General features: G+C 52.9%; 1 pseudogene; it reads left to right on the top strand.

The window, feature by feature from the left end:
• The first annotated feature begins 7,874 nt into the window (after positions 1–7,874).
• Positions 7,875–13,483, top strand: LOC141732618 (olfactory receptor 6F1-like; annotated as a pseudogene).
• The last annotated feature ends 4,643 nt before the right edge of the window (positions 13,484–18,126 follow it).

The raw sequence follows: 18,126 nt of genomic DNA, 5'->3' as shown, positions 1-18,126 counted from the left end.
GCCCCGGCTCCTCTCCCCGTGTCTCCCAGGGCGCAGTAATACACCGCCGCGTCCCCGCGCCGGGGCCGGGCGAGCCACAGGGCGCTGGAGCGGCGGTGTGCCGACACCCACAGCCGCCCCGGCGGGTCCCGCAGCTCTTTGGAGTCTTTGAGAGTGCTCAGGAGGAAAGCGGGGCCTCGTCCCGGGAGCTGGCGGTACCAGTGGATGGAGTCGTAAGGCTTTATGTTGGGGTGCGAGCAGTTGATGCTGATGCCGATGCCCTCGGTGGTCTCTGCCATCTGCTGCTGCTGTACCTGGGCTCCTCCTGCAGATGCTGCTGGGAAAGGAGAAGGAAAGGACAACATCTGTTAGAGATGGTCCAGCTCTGATGGCTCTTATAACAGAGGAATTGTCAGGAACTGTAGCAGTGACACAGGACAGGAACAGATGGGGACATGGGCCTACCAACACAGATGGCGAATGATCCTGGTGTGGGTGTCTGGAGGGATTAGAGAAGGAAAGGAGGGAAGCTGAAATTTATGCATGCGGAGATTAGGTAAAAGTCAGGTTAATGGATGGGAGGATGAATGGATGGCAAGAGAGAAGACCAGGAGGGGAAATGGGTGTTATAGCAAAGGATAGAGGGCTATATTGAGGACAATAAGAATTGCAGAATGAACAGGGGTGCATGCAAAGGTAGACATAAATGCAAGCAGGTCTACCAACAGAAATGATGAGGACATCAGGAAAGTAGGAAGAGGAGAGGAACAAAAGATGACAGAGAGGCAGGAGGGGGAAAGAGAGGCTGAAGAAGGAGAGGGAAGAGTTGGTGCTGGGCTCCCCGGGGAACCCGCCAGGCATAGCCCCGGCCCCATCCACTACCGCCAGTCCCACGCACCCAGCAGCAGCGCGGCCAGCCCCGACAGCCCTGCGCCCCGGCACCGCCCCATCCCGCCGCTCCGCCGCCCGCGCCTCGCTGCCCCCCGCCAGCCCCGGCTCTCTGCTCCGGCCGCACCGCCTCCTCTCCGCCGCCTCCTCTCCTCTCCCCTGCGCAGCCGCCAGCTCCGCCCCGGGGCTCAGCCCCTCCTCTGCGCTTCTCCGGGGCGGGCAGCACTTTGCCCAACTGGGAAATGGACTCTCCCCGTCCTCCAGCAAGAAGAAGCCTGCACAGCGCCAGCTGCAGCCTGGCACAGCAGCGGGGCCTTGGTCCAGCACATGGACCAGCTTCCCAGAGCTCTCTCCAAGCCCAGGGGCTGGAACCAGCAGCCACTCATTTCCCGTGGCTGGGAGTGAGGAGGCTGAGAGCCTCCCTTCAGCTGCTGCTCTGCAGCCCCAGCACAATGCCTAGGAGTTGTGTTGGGGCAGAGGGAATGTGAGGACAAATGTGCCCATGGTTGGGCAGGGGTCAGGGAGGGCAGGGGTGGTGGGGAATCCCAGTGTCAGAATGTAGGTGAGAGGGGACCTCCAGATGTCATTTGCATCAGCCTCTGCTCAGAACAAATCAGGTTTCTCAAGGTCACATTCAGTCCAGCCTTGAACACCTCCCAGGATGGAGATTGCACAGCCTCCCTGGGAAACCCCTTCCTTGACTCACTATTTCTTTTAGCCCACTGCTTCATGAGAACTCCCCATGTTCCAGCTGATGTCCATTGCCTCTACTCTTGTCATTGGGCACTTGTAGAGTCTAGGCCCACCTTTTCTTTCTCCTCTGAACAAGTGGTTCCTGAACCTGTTCAGAATGCTTTACCTACACACAGCTCAGTGTAGCGCCTGTTCCCCCCTTGTCAGTGTTTGCCAAAGCCTTGGTGGGCATGCCCTCCTTCCCACCTCTCATATTGCTCATGAAATCAAGAAACAGTGTTGGTCCTACTGCTGATCCCTGAGAGACCCCACTGGAAGCATAAAATCAATTAGGTTGGAAGAAACGCTTGGGATCATTGAGTCCAACCATCATCCCCACTCTACAAAGTTCTCCCTTACACCATATGCCCTAACACCACATCTAAATGACTCTTAAACACATTCAGGGATGGTGATTCCACCACCTCCCTGGGCAGCCTATTCCAGTGTCTGACCACTCTTTCTCTGAAGAATTTTTTTCCTAACGTCCAGTCTAAACCTACCCTGTTGCAGCTTGAAGCCGTTCCCTCTTCTTCTATCGCTAATTACCTGTGAGAAGAGACCAGCAGCAACCTCTCGACAATGTCCTTTCAAGTAGTTGTAGAGAGCGATGAGGTCTCCCCTCAGCCTCCTCTTCCTCAAACTAAACGGTCCCAGCTCCTTCAGTCGCTCCTCATCAGATTTATTCTTCAGGCCCTTCACCAGCTTCATTGCCCTCCTCTGCACTCGCTCCAGGAGCTTGAGATCTCATATTGAGGTGCCCAAAACTGGACACATTACTCAGGGTGTGGCCTCGCCAGTGTTGAGTACAGGGGGGCAATCGCCTCCCTACTTCTGCTGGTCACACTATTTCTAATACAAGCCAGGATGGCATTGGCTTTCTTGGCCACCTGGGCACACTGCTGGCTCATGTTCAGCCGCTTGTCAATTAGAACCCCCAGGCCCTTTTCCGCCAGGCAGCTTTCCAGCCACACTGCCCCAAGCCTGTAGTGATGCATGGGGTTGTTCCGGCCCAAGTACAGGACCTGGCAGTTGGCCTTATTGAAGCTCATACTGTTAGTATTGGCCCATTGATCCAATCTATCCAAGTCTCTCTGTATAGCCTCCCTATCCTCATGTAGATTAACACTCCTGCTTAACCTGGTGTCATCTACGAACTTACTGATGATACACTCCATGTCCTTATCAAGATCATCAATAAAGATGTTAAACAGAAATGGTCCCAACACTGTGCCCTGAGGAACACCACTTGTGACTGGCCGCCAGCTGGATTTAACTCCATTGACCACCACTCTTCGGGACCACCCATCCAGCCAGTGCTTGATCCAGCAGATCGTATGCTCTTCCAGGCCATGAGCAGCCAGTTTTTCCATGAGAATTCTATGCGGAACAGTATCAAATGCTTTTTGAAAGTCTAGGTAGACAATATCCACAGCCTTTCCCTCATCCAATAATCGGGTCATCTTATCGTAGAAGGAGATCAGGTTCGTCAGGCAGGACCTACCTTTCATAAACCCAGGCTGACTGTGCCTGATCCCCTGGTTGTCCATTATATGACTTGTAAAGGCACTCGAGATGATCTGCTCCATGATCTTCCCTGGTACCGAGGTCAGACTGACAGGTCTATAGTTTCCCACATCCTCCTTTCTGCCTTTCTTGTAGATGGGTGCTACATTTGCTCCCCTCCAGTCCATTGGGACCTCCCCAGTTAGCCATGACTTCAGGCAAATAGTGGAAAGCGACTTGGCGAGCACGTCTGCCAACTCTTTCAGCACTCTTGGATGTAACCCATCCGGTCCCAAGACTTGTGTGCATCCAAGTGGTGTAGCAGGTCACTGATCACTTCCTCTTTAATTGTGATGACCTCGTGCAGCTTCCCCTCCCTGTCTCCCAGCTCTTGAGACTGGGTGCCCAGGGAACAGCTCGTTCCACTGCTAAAGACAGAGGCAAAGGAGGCATTGAGCACCTCAGCCTTTTCCTCATCCTTTGTGACTATGTTTCCTTCTGCATCCAATAAGGGAGGGAGATTTTCCCTAATCCTCCTTTTGTTGTTAATGAATTTATAGAAACATTTTTTGTTATCCTTAACAGCTGTAGGTAGGTTGAGCTCTAGCTGCGCTTTGGCTCTCCTAATTTTCTCCCTGCATAGCTTCACTACATCTTTATAGTCTTCATGAGAGCCCTGCCCCCTCTTCCAAAGGTCATAGACTCTCCTTTTGTTCTTGAGGTCCAGCCAAAGGTCCCTATTTAGCCAGGCTGGTCTCCTTGCCTGCCTACTTGTTTTTCGGCACACAGGGACAGCCTGCTCCTGTGCCTTTAAGGCTTCTCTCTTGAAGTAGGTCCAGCCTTCCTGGGCTCCTATATCCTTCAGGGCAGCCTCCCAAGGCATTTTGTCAAGCAGTCTTCTGAACAGGTCAAAGTTTGCCCTCTGGAAGTCTAAGGTGGCAGTTTTACTAACCCCTCTCCTTGTTTCTCCAAGGATCAAAAACTCAGTCATCTCACGATCACTGTGCCCTAGACGGCCACCAACCTTTACTTCCCCCACAAGTTCTTCCCTGTTCACAAGAAGCAGGTCCAGGAGGGCACCTTCCCTGGTCAGCTCACTTACCAGCTGTGTGAGGAAGTTATCCTCCACACATTCCAGGAACCTCCTGGATTGTTCCCTCTCTGCTGTGTTGTATTCCCAGCAGATACCCAGGAGGCTGAAGTCCCCCACGAGAACAACGGCAAGTGACTGCAAGATTTCTCCCAGCTGCTTACAGAAAGCTTCATCCACCTCTCTGCTTTGGTTGGGAGGTCTATAGCAGACTCCCACAGCGATATCAGCTTTTTTGGCCCTTAACCTAATCCAAACACTCTCCACCCCGTCATCACTATACTTGATTTCCGAGCTCTCATAGCATTCTCTAACATACAGGGCCACTCCACTGCCTCTCCTTTCCTCCCTGTCCCTCCTGAACAGCTTGTAGCCATCGGTTGTGGCACTCCAGTCGTGTGAGGCATCCCACCATGTTTCTGTGATAGCCACCATGTCACAGTTTTCCTGGTGCATCATGGCTTCAAGCTCCCCCTGTTTGTTGCTCATACTGCATGCATTGGTATAGATGCACTTCAGATGAGCTAATGATTCCAACACCTTTTTGTGAGTGTGGGCCCCATTTCCTACCAGACCCTTCTCAGGTGCTTCCATGATTTCTAAACATCTCTCCCTTCTCTCAGATGAAATGGCAGCATGACAGTCCTCACTAGTCCACCATCCTTCAAGCCCTGGCATGCTTCCCTCAGGTTTACTCCTGACAGGCCCAGTTATCTCCCCTTCCCCCCTCATATCTAGTTTAAAGCCCTGTCAATGAGCCCTGCTAACTCCTGCCCCAGAATTCCTTCCCCCTTCTGGGACAGGTGCATCCCACCTGCCACCAGCAGGCCAGGTGTCTTGTATTAGTAGCCTATGATCAAAAAGCCAGAGCCCTGCCAATAACACCAGTCCCAGAGCCACGAGCTGACCTGTTGCCTCTTCCTGTTAATTTCCTCATTCATGATTGCCACTGAAGGGATAGAGGAGAATACAACTTGCATTCCTGATCCCTTAAGCAGTCGTCCCAAGGCTCTAAAATCTCTTCTAATCGATTTTGGGCTCCTTCTACCCACTTCATCACTACCCACCTGAAATACTAAGAGGGGGTAGTAGTCAGAGGAGTTTACTAGGGCCGAAGTTTGTCCAACACATCCCTGATCCGTGCCCCAGGGAGGCAGCAGACTTCCCTGTGAAGTGGGTCAGGAGGGCATATCGGCCCCTCTGCCCCCCTCAGGAGAGAGTCACCCACAACAATGACCCATCTGCTTTTCTTTTTGGAGACAGTTGTGATGCTGGGTCCATGGCAACTTGGTCTTTCTGACATTTCTGGCCTGGGTGTATCGTCCTCCTCTCCAACAGCCAGTTCCTCCTGCAGGACTCCATACCTGTTCTGCAAGGGTAACTGGGAAACTGGGAGGGGCTGGGAGGGGATTCACCTGCTTCCCCAAGCAGGGACCTGTTTCCATTCCCCCCCTTCTCTGAGATCCCCTCCTACTGCCTGGTGATGAGAGGGGAAGGGGTCCTCTGATTTGTGTGGGGCCTCAACCTGTTCCCTTTCTCTCAGGGAGTGGGTCCACCAGTCGATCTCCCTCTCACATTCCCTGATATTCCTCAGCCTCTCCACTTCCTCCTTCAGCTCAGCCACCTCACTGAACAGATCATTTACCTGTTCACATCTGACACAGGTGTTGTCTCTGCTGCCCTCCATTGCAAGTGCCAGGCTCTGGCACTCTCTGCAGGAGGAGGCCTGGACACCCACGTGTTTGCATGGGACCTCTGTCTGGGTGCCCGCAGCTTTTCTAACAATAGCCTTCGACTGGGTAGCAACCATGGCTGGATCTCTACAAGCAAGTGACACCTTGTGACACGAGGGTCAGTTGGGGTGAGCGCCCTCGTCCTCTGACCACCTAGAGGGATTGAACTTACCTCCTGCACTGGCAGAGGCTCGGCACCGTGACCTACAAGCTGCAGCTATCCAGGGCACACACAAGCACTGGTTGCTTGCTCTGTACTCTGTCGGCAGGGACTAGTCCCTGCCCTCCCTGAGGCTTCTTATAAGCTGGTGGCTTGATCAACCGGGGGTGGTGCTGTCTCGACCCAGGCTCACTCAGCAGCCTGCCCACCAACTGACTGCCCCCAGCACAAGCCGATGGCTTTTCCTGGCTTTGAAAACCACCAAAAAGAGCTTTTTGTGGGCCCCTTTTGCTGCAGATCCCTTCCCCAGTGCAGTCTTACCTGCCCTGAAACTGGTCTCTGTAGCAATAAAGCTGGTCTCCAGAAACGAGTATGTGTCTGCCAGCTGGGCTTTGCACCACTGCTCATAACTCTTTCTGCCTTACACTCCAGCCAATTTTCCTCTCACCTTATCATGCTCCAACCCATTTATCCCCAATTTGGCTCTGAAGAAAGTAGGAGAGAGGGTGTCAAAGGTCTTGCTAAACTCTACGGACACTCATGCCTTCCCTTCTCCACAGTGCCTGTTACCTCCTGAGAAAGCAATGAGCTTGGCCATCAGCTTCTCAGCTCGGAAGCACCTCCATGGAGAGGGAAACCAGCCCTGGATGAGCTCTCCCAGAAGAGCTCCCTGGTACTCATCTCTATGGGGTCACTACAGGGAAGTGGAGGAGCCCTCAGCTGCCTTATCTCCAAGCTGGATGTGAGTCCAGGCAGACAAACCTTCAGGCAGGGATATGGGCTCAGGAACTTTCTGTACTGTGCATAGCCCTTGTTTGAATGAGGGTATCTCTGGACAGCCCTGCAGGACAGCAGTGGGCTTTGGGGGAGTGTCGCCTTGGATCCAATGTCCCTTCCCTCCCAAGGACAGTTGCTGGGTGCTCAGACTGAGACTCCAATATAGGACATGCACATTCTGGGCATGAACATCAAAGCTGTCATCAGTTCTTTGGCTCCTCCTGTGAAATCCGCAGGGACTGTTCTTCTGCTCACAGCGTAGTGATATCAGACTCTGTGTTCCTTTCATTCAGGACCTGTTTGTGAAAAGGTCTCAGCCCCTGCCTGGCACAGCACCAGGCCTGTGAAGAGCACAAGTACTTTTGGCATTGGCTTGGGCATGAGGGTGGGCTGTGTCCCATCCCAGACACAGTACACAGTGCTTTGGAAGCAGATCCACTCAGGGATGGCCAGCACATGGTGGGCAGGATATCTCAGTGTTCACCTTGCCGAGAAAGCTATTCACAACCTTTGAACTCTCTAGCACTGGGGAGAGCAGCTGTGTCCTGGCCTGGAGAGGCAGGGAGCGGGGACCGCCAGCCATGCTGAGGCATTCCCAATATTGTCACAATGAATTCAACTAAGGATTAAGGTTGGAGTGGAACCATCTTTGTTGTGGCCTGCAATCAGCAATGGCAGAGCATCAACTGTGCAGAGACAGAAGAAGGAGGTCTCAGAAGGCAGGGTCTACATTTCAGTGCCTCTTCCCTGGACACATCTCCAGCAGGCTGGTGCCATCACCACTCCACTGCACTCGGGATCCTTCTGACCCTGGGAACCTGCTGCTCTGTGGTGCTCATGGAGAGAGCAGTGGACAGTATCCCTGCCATAAGCAGCACATGCCCTCTTGATGATACACAGGGACACACAGAGGCTTGGGCACAAATTTGTGCTCCCGTTTATAGCCACTAAAACCTGGCTACTTACAAGTACACAAAAGATAAGAACACACACAGGAACACCATGAACCATGGACTCTGCTGAGGACCGGGCAGTGTTAAGCAGGCTGGGACCAAAATCTGGCAGTGCAGCATCTCAGGAAGCAACATCAAGTGACGACGAGGGTGAGCTGAGGAGCGAGGGAAAGAGAAGGACATGGCAGGTCCTCCTGCACAGGAGCCCATGGGCTGCCAGCTGAGGATGGCTGAAGATTTGTCCTGAGAACAACATTTCAAACAGCCCCAACAGGTGACCCAAGCTGACATGTCTTTCCTGCCCTGGAACCATACAGCAATTGAGTTTACCCTTCCACCCGCGCTGCTGCATTCCTGCCCTGGAAATCCTGGGGCCTTTCATCCCAGTGATCACAGGAAGCCTTCACTGGGGAATGGGCATGGAACAAACCTGGAAATGAAAAGGCAGCAGTGTTGGAAACCAAAGCACAGCCCATATCATTAGCTGTGATGGTTTGCATTCAAGATGAGCTTGTGCAAAAATTGTTACCTCTGCAAAGGGTGCCTCTGGTGCTGCGGCAATGAAGGGCAGGTATAAAAGCCAGCCCAAGTCCCTGCTCTCTCATCCACTTCTCTGGCCTCCTTGTCCTTGGGAACCAGGTGAGTCTGCAGTTCCTTCTCCTCCTCTTCCAAAGTGACATCTCCTCCTCTTCCAAAGTGACATCTCCTCAATGGACATCTCAGCTCTCTTCTGTCCTGTGTTTTGCATGTTCTTGTCATGCTAGAGGGAAGTGTGGAGAAGGGTAGAGAGAGGCTGGGATGTGGCAGAGGGCGTTTTGGTCTACAGACTAGGAGAGAGTCACTCCAGGCCAGGCTGCTCAATATAGGGTGATGAAATCTGTGTGTCTTCTGGCTGAGCTGCCAGCTCCCCACCCAGAAGTGGTCGTGGCTCTTTTTCTAACAGGCTGCTCCTCACCCACCCTTGTGCTCTCTTCCTCCCTGATCCTCTCCCAGGTGCATATCCACACTCGAGACATGTCCTGCTACAACCAGTGCCTGCCCTGCCGGCCCTGTGGCCCGACCCCACTGGCCAACAGCTGCAACGAGCCCTGTGTCAGGCAGTGCCAGAACTCCACCGTCGTCATCGAGCCTCCTGCTGTGGTGGTGACCCTGCCTGGACCCATCCTCAGCTCCTTCCCGCAGAACACCGTTGTGGGATCCTCCACCTCTGCTGCTGTTGGCAGCATCCTCAGCTGTGATGGAGTGCCCATCACCTCTGGGTGCTGTGACCTCTCTGGCATTTCCAGCCGCTACTATGGCAGAAGGTGCCTCCTCTGATAAAGATGCTGGGAAAGCCCCAGGGAGACACCTCGAGCAACGCAGAACATGATGCTGGGCAAGGGATTGAGATTTAGGATGCGTTTTCGGTGTAGCTGAAGGGCTTTGCTTTTCTCTCCCTTTTCTTTATTTGCTTTGGTTCCCCTTTGCAGCATGGTCCCACTAATGCCAGCCTGGTGGGTACCTTCTGTCTCCTCTTCCTCTATGGGGCAGGCAGACAGACATCGTGCAAGAACTTCTCAGTGGTTAAGGACCGCAGAGTTTCTGTGGCTGCCAGGGCTCCATGAACTTGCGGCCCCCACCTGGAGTGACTTTGTTTCCCTCTTTGGGCTCATTAAAGTTCTGCTGCATTCAAGCCTGGCCTCCATGGTGTCCTTCTCTCTGTGGACATTCTCTAAGCTACCGAAGGAGAAGGGTGTTGCTCTGGGATGGAAAGGGGTGAGGGAACAAGGAGACCTGTCACCATTTGCAGAGTAGTGGGAGGTTGGGACAGCTCGCAGGGCCTCCTCTCTTGAGCACCATTCGTTAGAGCTGAGGAAGATATCCTGAGGAAGATATCCACTGCTCTGCTGCCAGTGACCATCAGGCCTTGCCTTGCTGTTATCTCTGCCCCTTCCCAGGAAGGCAGAAGACCCTGAGGTGTCAGCAGCCCCATGAGCTCTTGGAGAAGGGCATTCCTCTTGCTATGGCCAGAGCTGCTCTGGTGTGGCAGGGGGTGAATGTGGGTCTGCAGAAGATGATTTGTTCTGCAGAATGGCAGGAGTGGTTAAGCAGGAAACAGCCCTTGGGATGGCCCATAGCTGCCACTCCACCTTCCTCTCCCCTCCACCAACCAATCCAGGGGCCATGGCCAACACGTGTGTGCAGGAGTAGCTGAGAAATGCACCCGTGCTGCTGAATGCGTTGAGGCTGGAAACTGGAGCTAAGCCTGTGGGAGCTGAGGGCAGTCAGCACAGAAACGGGGACAGTGAAACGGTGTATTTCTGAGGGAGATCATATTGCTCTGATACAGAGCATGCAGGGCTGATTCCTTCCTTACCTGTAGGGTCTGAAGAACTGGCCTAGATTCCTCTAGAGGGGCTGAGAGCTGGTGTCAGGAGTCCTGGTTCTCAGTGGTGTGTGTGCATGATCGTGGTTGTGTACATGTTCCTCTCACTGTGCTGATGTGTGCACTTGTAGTAAAATTGATATTAACTTGAAAAGTGAAATATAGCATGTATCTGAAGCAACCAAGGGAACCTGCCACTGCTGCTAGAAGTCATCTATACAGCGCCAACCATGTTGCATTAATTATAGAGAAATAGTAACTAGACATGATTAGTCTAAGATTAGAGGAGAAGTAGTTAAAAGGTAATTTCGGCAGGGGGAGATCACAACCACTGACTCATTGATACCACCTACTTATAAGAGAACCGTGGATGAAGAGGACAGAGTCTGCATACTAACACACAAAGGAAGCAAAGAAACCTTGACCAATCATTAAAGAGAATAGAAATGCATATGTATCAATTATTAGAATATGTAATAATCAGTGTATAAAAAGGGAAATTGTAAAACCTAAGGGGCGCTCCCTTGGAATGAGCACTCCATTTCTGTGCAGTAATGGAATAAACTTGGAAATACCTCTGCTCTGTGTGTTATTGGCCTGCACACTGGGTAAAGAACCCAGATTTGGGACAACATATTCACACATACATTCATGTGCCTGTGGTAGAAGGGTACACTTGATTATTTACTGCATAGAGGACAGGGTCAGGCAAGCTGTCAGGGAGACCCTCCCGTTGAGTCACAAGGTTCAGAAAGGACCCCCTTGCTTTCTAAACTCCTTCTCCGAGAGGAGGCTGGCTGCAGCTGGATCCAAGCTTAGTCCCAGACTTGGTCAATGGGTTATGTCTAAAGGATTATATATGCACAATTAATCCTTTATATCACTTAGCTAAGATTTCAAAGTTTAGCATGCTATTAGTCACTTACCGAGAATCTGTTGCGGCAAGGAATCTCTCAACCTTGAGGAGCAGAACCCACTCAAGGGAAGATCCTGGCATGCAGCCCTCTGCCATGCAGGAGAGGTCCAAGGGCTCTTGGGCTATCCACTATTTATAGAGTAAGAGAATTGACCTATAGTCATATTCACATGTGAACAAAATATCTAGGTCCCCACTCCAGAGAGTGTTTTGACTGTGTTGCCAGCCATCCCCCAAAGTCCAGGTGCAACTCATCACAACTCCCACTGATGGTTATGGCTTGAGCAGCAGCCGAGGAGGGGAAAGGGGGAGAGCACACTGCCAGACACGTACACTGATGGAGGAGAGCATGAATGTGTGTGACTGGTCTGTATATTTGTAATTGTGTGGGCGTAGGTGTGTGTATATGTGTGCCTTAGTGTGTGTGCATCTGTGTAGAGGAGCATGCATGTAATCTGTATGCAAATGCATGCATGCAGGAGTGTAAGCACGTGTGTGTGAATATCTGTGCGTACACATTTGTGTGTGGGGTGGCTGTGCGTGTTGGTATGGAGATGGGCTCCTTTGGAAATGCGTGTGCACACACCTCCTTATAAGTGCACATGAATGAGTTGCTCTTTGGGTGTGTGTCAGCTGACGTGTGTGGTTGTGCTCATGTGTGTGAGTTTGTGTGTGCACTGAAGGGGAAATTCAACTTGTAACTGCTCAGCAGTGGTAATTTGTGACCAAGGAATGATCTGCCACAGAGGGCACAAAGGCCCAAATGCAGCAGGGGTTAAAGTGGCTGGCAGCAGGAATGCAGAGACAGAAGGACTCTCTGGAAGGGAGAGCAGTTTCCCTTGGTGATGAGATGAGAAACAGCTGCAGCATTGTCTTGTAGCAACCCTGGAATGGGAATGGTGAGTGGCCACCTTTGGGCAGCAGAGCTGGTGCTGAGGGATAGACCCAATGCCAGGCTGAGGTGTCCCATGCACCATTCACAGGATTGGTGCTGCTAACAGTGTATGTAACAAATCATCTCCTGATTCATCTTTGCAGACTCCTTGTAGAACTGCTTATGGTGGTAGGACTCTGGCCAATACGTTGACCATTTGGTGGTCGGTTGGTTGTTTTTTTTTTATAAATCTAAGCATAAGCATGTGTTTCATTTGCCTCAAATGGTACAATAAAATTCCGCAACAGCAGACATATTTACGCGTGTGCATGCCTGTGAGTGTGCATAGCTCGGTGTGCATGTGTGTGCACCCATGAGGGCATTTCAAAGGTCTTGATGAAGTCAAGGTACACCCCAGGCAGTGTCCCTCCCCTTCCCACAGTGCCTCCCATCTCCACATAGAAAGCAATGAGGTTGGTGAGGCATCATTTGTTCTAGTTTCACTCCTAGTGGCATCTGAAGGACCAGCACAGGCACGCAGACTCTCCCAGAAACTTTCCTGTCTTTGCAGATGAACCTCAATCCTGGGGGACACATAGCAAATGGGACAACTGTGGAAGAATTCATTTTTCTTGGCTTGCCAGGCACGTGGCATTTCTGGGTCTCCCTTGTGGTGGTATTTGCACTGACGTGCTCCCTGAGAGTAACATGCAATGCATCCATCATGGCTCTCATGTGGACGAACAGCAATGTCTGTACCCCAATGTACTTTCTCCTCCGTAAACTCCCCTTTCTGGAGATCTGGCACACTACTCGTGTTGTTCCCAAAGCCATAGGAGTCATGCTGGGGAGTAGCCAGACCATCTCCTTCAACGTCTGCATCCTCCAGTTGTTCTTTCTTCTCTCCCTAGGCTCCACTCAGTGTTTTCTCCTGTCTGTCACGGCCTATGACCGCTTAGCCATACGCTACCCCTTGAGATACAGCTCCCTCATCAGCAGTGTCCTTTCTGCTCGGCTGGCGCTCAGCTCCTGGCTGGGAGGCTGTCTGTCCGTCTCGCTGATGGCCTTTCTGACATCCAGGCTGATGTTCTGTGGGCCACATGTCATCAATCATTTCCTCTGTGATATAGATTCCTGCCTTGCCCTCTCCTGCAGTGACATGTGGCCCATGGAGCTAGCAACGTTCCTTAACTCCTAAACTGTTCTGGTGGCCCCCTATGTGGTTACCCAGCTCTCCTACGTGTACATCACCTCTTCCATGCTCAGAATCATGTCAACCCATGGTCAAAAAAAGGTGTTTTCCACTTCCTCTGCCCACTTCAGTGTCGTCAGAATCTGGTATGGTTCCACCATGTTCCTGTATGTCAAGCCATCGGTCCAGAACTCCCCGGATCTGAACAAACTCGTGAACACCTTTCACACACTTGTAACTCCTTTGTTGCACCCCTTCATTTACACACTCAGAAACAAAGATGAGTTGTTCTCATGGTGGGCCTTCCAGAACAAGTGATGTGACTTTTCAAAGGGCCTCAGTGGGAGCAAACAGGTACATCCCCTCCCTCCCATGACTTCTACCCTGCCACCAGTTTCCCACTGAGCCCATTTCACTCCACTCACAGCTCACAAATACCATTGAGAAACAGCTCTCCAACAGAAGACTGGAGGAGTGGTCTTCCCATAGGTTTGAATTCCAGGTTGCCAAGTGCTTCATTTTGTCAGGGATTCACCTGTGTCCCCTAAATTATTCCCAGCAGCTGGCTCACTGCTTTAGGAAATGGGCATGTATTTCTCAGTTTAGTTTGACATTTTCTGGAAGGATTTATGTCCCAATCCCGTGGCTGTTTCAGAGAATCATGCTCTGGTTCAACAGAAAATTTGGCAATGTCTGGTATCTCTACCTATAGCCATTATTCCTAACAGAAGTCAGTCAACAAAATTTACACTCCCTCTCCTTCCCTCAATCCTGTATCTTAAGGTATTTTTAAATATTTAATTAAAAATATGCAAATCACTATGCTTCATGCTAGATGTGTCAGGACATTTCCACATCTGAAACTCCACATCAGCTTTTAACAGTCCATCGTGCCACCCATTTTGGGCTTTGTTGTGGAAACACTTCAATGAGATTGTCAAAGTCCCCAAACTGCAGAGCTGTGAAAGGCTGGCTGGGCAGCAACTCTCTCCTCACACTCATTGGGAGGATGTCAGCACTTCCAAAGGGCACTTGCTTTTCCCCCTTCCAATTTTCATTTGAGGCATCATGTTCTCAAAGCTCTTCTTTCTGCACAAGGACACTGAAGGGGGTCCATGTCACCACTTCAGAAGGAGGAGGCATCAAGATGGCAGACACACCTTTAAGATCAGTGTGGGACTGATTTCACCTGAGTGTAGAGCTCTCCATTGAGATGATTGAATCCATACTGAACATTCTCTCCTCCCTTCTGGAAGCAGTGGTGCTTCTGGAGGTGATCTTCCTGTGTCCACCTGTCCTGGGCACTTGGCTCCTAGACTTGCAGCCAGACCCAGGCACCAGTGCCAAGGACAGGCTGATGCCCGCCCTTGTCAGCTGTGCTCTCTTTCTCAGGGGCACTTGGGAAAATCCCTGCGACAGCCCACTGAGGCTGGAGAAAGAACCTGAGCATGGGTGTGTCCTCAAGTAGCCATCACTGTTTGTCATTCCTTGCTTTTGGGGGAGAACTGTGTCTGTGGAGTGTTGAAGCACTCTGCAGCCCTGGAGAGCAATCAAAAGCAGGACCTGAAGTGTCCAAGGGACCTGAGACACAAAGGAGTGCGAACCCCGAAGGCTGCTGTCAACTCCCCATCAACACTGCCTAAAGCCCTCTGAGATAAACAGGGGCATTCAAAGCCTGCAACAGGGCTGTCAGAGCAGACCCACATCACTTGGGAGAGGCAGGCCATCCTGCAGCAGCACTAGGACAACTGCAATCTAGCCTAGGCTTTCTCAGGTGAAGTGGATGATGCTTCATGAGCAACAGACTCCAATTCATAGGGTGGGGTCCACCTGGAAAGTCAGCACCCTCCACCTGAGCTTCCACATGCATTGCTGGGATGGGATCACCTGAGAATGGATCCCCAGAATGATTCCTGTTGCCTATGGCAGGAAACAAGATCACTGGGATGTGATGACCATTTGTTGGACAGAGAAACCAGCACAGACTCAGGGACATAGGGGTTCCTCCCAGTTGAGCACTGCTGGTTTTCCTGAGAAGGAAAAGAGACATGAAAAAGAGTGGGACCACTCTCTGGCAGTGGCTGAGTGCAGGAAGGGTTTAACCAGAGAATCTTGTTCAGCGTCTGGCTGATGGGTCTTTTACACTTGATGATGCCTACATATGGGGCAAGGAAGGGCTCTTCCCTTCTGCGGCTACTATGGCCATGTGGCAAAACCATAAGAGCAGTTGTGCCTCCTACCACAAGCTTCATTCTCCAGCTGTGTCCATCAGTGGAGCCACAGGGAAAGGGAAGAAGCACACAAGCTGATAGGTTACTTGCCCTGAGGACTCACGCCACTGTACCAGCTATTTTAAGCAGAGGGCATTTACAAGCCTGGTTTGGCTTCTTTATGGTTTAGCCTCCAATGGGCCTGCCCAAGTCAGGTTTCTTGGGTTCTATTCATCACCAAAGACCCTGGATCTAGACACAGCTGTAAAAGTCACATTGGCATGTGCTTCACAGCAGCACAGTCTGGGGAGGCAGAGGCCCACCCTCACCACAGCCCCAGGTGCCACTGCTGGGCAGTCTGAGCTCAGAGCTCCATGCAAGCAGTGGCAGGGAGGGAACTGCTCCTCAGAGCACCCCCACGTTTCTGTGCACTGCTGCCAGCTGTGGGCACCAGTGTGGGCTCAGTGCACAGAAATAGGCAGCGCTGTCCTGGAGCTCGGTGTCTCACACATGCAGAAGCACCTGGGAGTCCTTTGCAGACAGTGTGGAGGAGAACCTCCCTGATGCCTCGTGAGCTCTGTACTTGCTTACTCGTAGCAGCATCTGAAGGGACTGGGTCTGGTGCTGCTGGTACCAGAAGATGTAGGGATTGGAATCACTGGTGGAGAAATTGCAGTGCAGCGTTGCCTTGCGTCCCGCCTGGATGGTCATTTTTGCTGGGAACTGGAGCACAGAGTCCTTTTGGGCATGACCTGTAAAGCCAGAAAAGGCTTTCAGCTTTGCTTGCCAATGGACCTGTCCATCTACAACTTCATCAGCTTGCTCACTGTCCCCACTGTCCATCTCACTTTTCTAGCCTCAGAAATGATGAGCTGTTTGTCCCTTTTTGTTCTGCAGCTTCTTGTTTATAGCCATCCCTACAGAGATTGGTAGCATTGTATCCAATACAAACAGCAGAGAAGCTGCTCTATGCCACGTTGGTCCATTCCCCAGCACCTTTCCCTCTTTTCAGGCTTAATATGTATTAGCAGCACATTCAGGAATGCTGAGCAGCTGCAAAGTTCAGGTGAGGTCTTGTTCCTCCTTTGACGCCCATTACTCCTGACATCTCCCAGATTATTTGCTGTACCCATATGCAGCCCCTGATCTCCCTACGGATACATTCCCAGGTATCCCAGGCAGTCAGCACTCACATCCCCTCCCTTCCACCACCAGATGCACAAACTCTTGCCTCAAGCTCCCCAGCCTGAAAGTCACATCTCACCAAAGTCAGCCAGTCCCACCAGGGCTGACAGGAAAATCAGGACCATGTCACGCTCTCTCTTCAGGGGGTGCCCAGGGACCTGCGAGCATGAGGGACCCGAGGCTTGCACCTTCGCCTCTTCTTCTACCTCTGCCTGATCAAAGAGGCCTCCAAACCACAGCCCAGAGGGTGGAGCAAAACTCTCTCCCTGCTGCTCCAGCCAGGCCTCTTTGGGCCTGTCCCCCGACCTCTACCACAAGGCAGCCCTCTAGAGACATAAAAGAATCATGGTTTAAGTAGTGGCCATCTAAAGAACAAAGATCCCTTGAGAACTTCTCCTGACACCCACCACCTAGCCAGCTGCACAGTCCTGCACCCAGCTCTGCAGGAGAGGGAGAAGGCACCCCTGCACCCACCCATGTCCACCCTGTCCCTGGACTGTCTGGATGGAGAGAGGACCAGGCACACTCTGAAGTGCCTGGACCCAGGTGTCACACACTCTTTCCCTTCTCCTCTGCCCATAGAAGAGGAACCTGAAGAGAAACATCTCTGTGAAGAGCATCTGCTCCAGAAACCAGCTGCACAGGGACAGACACACTGCCTCACTCTGGCAGGGGGAGGACATGGCAACTCAGCTCTCTGTTGTGCAGGCAGTCCTTCTGTGTCCCTTCACGTACCCACATTACCCACAGCCTCCAGACGCTTCTCCCACCCTGAGCCCCAGAACGTCAATACCCAGGCAAGCAAAAGGCCTACTTGATTTTCATGTCTTCTGGTGTCTGCTGCCTGGAACAGGGCTCCTCAGCCCCCATTCACAACCACACTTCCACAAGGCCTGTACTGTCCTGTTGTTCAGTCGAGGCCATGGCAGAAGGATGGTGGGCTGCCCTCTGCTCCCCAATGACGCCAGTGAGTGGGGTGGAAGAGATCCCCGGGCCCTGCCCGTGGAGCAGCAGCAGCGGTGGGCAGTCCGTGCGGCAGGAGCGAGGGCTGGGCGGCTGCCCGTGGGCAGGAGGATCTCTGCCGCCCACCGCCCTGTGCGGAGCAGAAAGGCGCTGCTCCCGGCCGGGCGCCAGCGGGGCCGGCGGCTGCCATCGCTCCTTGCCGGGCCCCGCTGGACACGGCCAGCGCTCCCGGCGCCATTCCTGCCCCGGCGGCGGCGGCAGTGTGGCGGGGGATTTCTGTGTGCGTCCCGCTGGGAGTGCGGGGTGGCCGCTGCCGGGGCCGGTCGGGCGGGGGAAGCGGCGCGGGGCGAGGGGCCGGTTGGGGCGAGGCGGCCCCGGCGGGCGGAGCGGCAGCGCCCCCTGGCGGGCCCGTCCGGGCCGGTCCCCCCGGCCCCGACACACACGCCCGGCCCCGCCCGCGCCGGTTCCTGCCCGGCCGCAGCCCCGGCTCCTCTCCCCGTGTCTCCCAGGGCGCAGTAATACACCGCCGCGTCCCCGCGCCGGGGCCGGGCGAGCCACAGGGCGCTGGAGCGGCGCTCTGCCGACACCCACAGCCGCCCCGGG

The sequence above is a fragment of the Larus michahellis genome, chromosome 18 (assembly GCF_964199755.1).
Source record: "Larus michahellis chromosome 18, bLarMic1.1, whole genome shotgun sequence".
In the NCBI taxonomy this organism is placed as follows: Eukaryota; Metazoa; Chordata; class Aves; order Charadriiformes; family Laridae; genus Larus; species Larus michahellis.
This window is presented reverse-complemented; position numbering and strand designations above follow the sequence as displayed.